This window comes from Rhinopithecus roxellana, chromosome 4 (assembly GCF_007565055.1).
Source record: "Rhinopithecus roxellana isolate Shanxi Qingling chromosome 4, ASM756505v1, whole genome shotgun sequence".
NCBI classification, from domain to species: domain Eukaryota; kingdom Metazoa; phylum Chordata; class Mammalia; order Primates; family Cercopithecidae; genus Rhinopithecus; species Rhinopithecus roxellana.
The window spans coordinates 164,185,724-164,191,081 of NC_044552.1; positions in this window are offsets into that span (position 1 = coordinate 164,185,724).

Sequence of the window (5,358 nt, forward strand, 5' to 3'; positions counted from 1 at the left end):
AGTGCATGGAGTGCCAACAAGATTCCTATTTCACCTGTAAACACCTTATAAGGTATAGGACAGTGTCAAGGGCCAGAAACACTCAGTATTCAGATACTTGATGATAGTCAAAACAGTTATTTCACCAATAAGAACATAGACTTTTTAACACTCCAGTGTTAGAGATAATGTGATAGCAGTCATGTGATGTAAAAGCTGATAGAATTATAAACACAAGTCTCACTGTAATGGTACTTTTTCACTCTAGTGATATGTCAAGGGCCCTGAGTCACGTTGGCATTTCTTTTGAAGCAGAATGTAGAACTTTTAAGAAGCAGCAGTTTGGAAATGTTTTTCCACTTTAGAAATAGACAGTTCTGCATTTCAAAAAGATATCACATTCAAGGCACAAATAATTCAATATAGTTTATCAGGTGTTTAGAAAAAAAATCCTGCTTTTATTTTTTCCTGAAAAGCTCTATTTAAAAAATGAAATTCAGTTAAATTTGGGTATTTGTCACTTCCAGTTTCTTTGTGTTAGAAATACATAGCTTTTGTGAAGATGGGTAAAACTAAAAACAAGATGAAACTTGTCTGATACAGTATTTTGCTTTGAACAAGAAAGATCTGTTCATAGATCATTGCCGTTTCCTCTATTGTGGGTGCTATATTTTAATAAATTTGGGACTAATTTCAGGCTATATATTCTTAAATACTTAGGAATCTGAACTAACATAATTTAATGGGTGTCTTTTGGAATTTCACAGAGAAACTTCAATGACATAGTCACCATTAAGAAAAAGTTCAAAGTTTTAAAATTTATTTAATAAAATCAGTCTTTTAAAAATATTTTATTAAAAATGAATATCTCATGGGCAAGCAGTTTCAAATCCAATACATCCAGTTTGTTTGATGGGTAGCAGATACATTTAAAGAAATTTCAAAAAATGAAAGCGTGCAATGGCCACTGTGGCATTTTTTCATTATCTAAATTAGCCTTAGATTCCATGGTCCAGTAGGGTTATGCCAGCTGAGGAGTGGAGAAGTCACAGCTCATCATGCAGCTTCAAATGTTTTCTTAAGTCTTAGCATTTTTACTAATGGCAGGATTTTCTATTAGAATGAAAACCAGTTAACTTCAGTTGCCCAGAAAGTTTAACAAACATACATGAGTCTGAAGACTCTTGAAATATTTAGCAATTACATTTTACTCGTCTTACTCATTACTTATTGGTGTATGTGTTTGTATGGTGTCGGATGGATTTATATTTTCATGAATTTAGTTATTTTTCTCAGATAACCTCAAAGATCTTATGTAATTACAAGTTCAAAAATGATTCCTGGAAAACTAAACCAAAAAATGAGAAATCCAGATAATTCCCAGCAAAATTATAGTAAGTATTAAGCAACTCAGAGTGATTCTGAAGATGCATTGTTCAGATGACATTTATTTGAAAAATCAGTGACAAAAGTTATGCCAATAATGTCTTTTAGGTTGCAATTTCAACAATATTTAGGGTCTTTGTAATCTGATGAAATGAAAAGATAAGGCACTTTTTAAATTTTAATAAATATAATCTAAGTTTGAAGAACTTTAAAGGAGCCTCCGAAGGTAAGAAAACAAAACATCTAAAAAGACTTTTGCGCTGTAAAATGAAGTATCACTTGGCACAAAGGGCGCAAACGTTGGAATCAGATAGACCTGGGTTGCTCTGCCCACTACTTAGCTATGTGATGCTGAATGAGTTACCTACCTTCTCTGAAAAATAATTTTCTCATCTATAAAAGAGTTGAGGTACTCTAACAAATATGTTGTGAGACAAGCTAGTTTGATTTGCAAGGCTCCTGTATTCTAGCACACACCGAATAATTAGTTCGTTTCCCTTCTTTCCCTTCCAAAAACTAAACTGAAAGTTATCATTTCCTAAATTTGTAGAGGTTTCTTTCTTTTTTTTTTGAGATGGAGTTTCGCTCTTGTTGCCCAGGCTGGAGTGTAATGGCATGATCTCGGCTCACTGCAACCTCCACCTCTTGGGTTCAAGCTATTTTCCTGCCTCACCCTCCCGAGTAGCTGGGATTACAAGCGTGTTCCACCATGCCTGGCTGATTTTTTGTATTTTTAGTAGAGACAGGGTTTCACTATTTGACTGGGCTGGTCTTGAACTCCTGACCTCAGGTGATCCACCTGCCTCGGCCTCCCAGAGTGCTGGGATTACAGGCACGAGCCACTGCACCCAGTCAAATTTGTAGTGCTTTCTACAGCTGGCTAAATCATTGTTCAAAGATTTTTCTCAAGCATTAAATGCATGGTAGAAATGACTTTTATAATAGTACTACTAGCTGGTTGTTGTCATGTTGGAATGCAAATCCATTGTTAAGTTAAACATGAAGGAAGATATAGAATATGTTAATTACTTTAGAATTTCACTGGAAACATTATCGTCACTGTTGTAGTTTCCACTATTGGGAATACAACTTTTAGCCATAATTTAGAATGTACAGTTACTATATTTTTTTCTATTTAAAAAATCATTATAAATGACAGCAATAACTACTTCTATTCCAAAAGATTTTGATTTTTATCTTAACTAACTATTTCTGGAGGGTAAAACCTCTTAAAAAATTTTGAGATATGAATTACTGATAGGACTAGCTTATTGCTCCTTTTGATCTCAAGAGTCTATATTTCTTTATAACTAGCCTTACCTGGAGGGCTATCTGGTTAAAACAACTTAGAGGGAAGTAAGAAAGTATCACTCCCCAAGTAATTTTCATAAAGATACCATTATCCTGGTTGAACAAGCCTAGTAGGAAAATACCGTCAATGATTAAAGATACTTTATTCTAAAATGGTGAGATTGTAGCACTGAAGATGGGATGGCTTCCCAGTGATGAAAGGCTGTATGAAGATGGGATCAGGCTGGAAATGATACTCTGGGAGCAGGGGCAGGGAATACCACATTCGCACTCAAGAAAGACCTCAAGAGGGTGAGGTTTGACACACGTCTTATTTTATTTTAACATTTTATCTTTCCCTCCTGTTGTTCCGGCTTCCCACTCACCCTCCTCTATTGCACACCTGTCTTTCATACTTCATTGAGTTTCAACGTAACAATGACACTACAAAATTATTTTCAGTGCTATTTGCATCTGCAATAAGATTTTTAAAACAGAAACGTCTTCAAGATTAAAGGAATACATTTATAACAATGGAATTTCAGTTGTCTGCAAGAGGGGGTCAAGGGAGGTAGAGCGTGGCAGGGGCTCACGGGGGATCTCTAGTCCACGCTAGGCAGGCAGCTGACTGTGCCGCTGCACACAGAGTCAGCCTGATGGAACAGGTCAGAGTGTGGCCGCTGGAAGGGAAGAAGCCGACACCAATGTTTTGAGGGTAGATGCCAATATCTACAGCCTGGGGGAAAATAAACAGAACTTAAGAATGACTTCTGACCCATCATTCCATATTGTCAAACTGCTTCAGTTTCCTTTTGTTTTTCAGGGCAGCATGAACAAAAATATATTTAGCCAAAACAAGCAGGTATTCAAAACACAATTTTCCAATTCCGTTTTATTTCATCAACATTAAATTTGAATGCATTTTTTTCGGCTTGTGGTGTGCCTGTCTTTCTCGATAATTCCTTATCAAGAAGTCACAACAGGAGAGATTTTGCCCTTAAAAACACAACCATAAGCCCTGAGCCATGAATCCCACAATTAGGCACGTTCAACTGGCATCTCTTGTGCTACTAGCTTACAAGCTTATTTAATCCTCCCATTATTTTCTAATTTTTCACGTGCTTACTATTACCTCTTCAACTAGATTGAAGCTTTTTGAAGATTGAGATAAAAGTTTTATACTTCTTTGTGTATCGCATAGTTCAAATGGCAGGCTTTTTTATTAGGACAACTTTAGTTGTCCAGAAAGTTTAACAAACATATATGAGTTTGAAGACTCTTTAAATGTCTTGCAATTACATCACTTATTATAATGTTATTATTTACTTGCGTATGTATGCGTTTAATTACATTACAAATATATTGATCAGTTTGCTCATCTTAACAGATCAATGAGCTCATAGTAGATAGATGAACCCCAGAAAATGAATCCAAGCTATAGCTCTCACTAGATATGATCAGCAACTTTTACAGTCTATTGCTGTTATCATTTACCCAAGAAAATAAAAATATCAATTCATATTGCTTAATAAGTATTGAATGCTAGAGGGATATCACTGCACCTTAAATAAAGAGTTCAATAAAACCTCTTCTAGAGGTAAAATTATAAGCAAAAGCCTAAATCCCCACTGGGTCCCACTGGATGCATAGCTAAGAAAGTTATTTCATTTAGCTGAATTTCAAATATGTAAAAAAGAGAAAGATTGGTCCTTAACAAGGTCATAAAATAACCAAGTCAGATTTTGGTTCTCTCATATCCTTTCCCTCACCAGGTGCCCTGCTTCCCTGTACTTGCCCAGCTGGCTTATTATTCCGTCACTGCACTATTCAATATTGAACTATCACTGATCACTGCAACATTCTACTTCATCCTGCTCCATTTTCTTCTCCTGCTGTACCTGGTCTGTAATTGAAATCCCCCCTAGCATTTCTTATTTAATATGTAGTTTTAACATTAGGTAATTTTCTTTAATGGGCAACATACAGCATTTTATCTTACTTAGGGTACCCTAGGAGGTCTATGGATGGACTACATGAGAGTCTGTGAATCTTTTGAAATTGTGTAAAAGTTTTGAGTGAACATGCATATGTAGATTTTTCTGGGGAGAACATTCAGTGCTGTCATCAGATTATCAAAGGGACATTTAGCCCCAGAAATGTGAAGAACCAATGTCTGTTTTATTAGAACACTGTCAAATCTATTAGAACAGATTTGAAGCCTGCTTTCCAGGAAACACAGGAATGTTTTCTGAGATAATGATCATGCCTTTGTTGTTACCTGTTTGTAACTCAAATAATCCTCACTAATCTCCCACCAACAACTTCATGTGCCTGATACACAACACCATTTAATACCATCAGCGAAAAGATTGTTAACAATGTATTACTGTCCACAAATCCCTTCTCATTCATCCAAGTGTAGAACTCAGCTAGATCACTACCCTAAGACCAGACCTGCTTACCTTACCATGAAATAGTGAAGGTGGCAATTTTCTGGTGAAGTTAAGCAGTAGTAATAATCTATAAGGTTTTATTAGTACAGAAGAAGTCAGGTGTTCACTTTTCAAAGCTATTTTCTATTTTTTAAAATTTTATTTTAAATTCCAGGATACATGTGCAGGACATGCAGGTTTGTTACATAGGTAAACATGTGCCATGGTGGTTTGCTGCACCTATCAACACATCACCTAGGTATTAAACCCA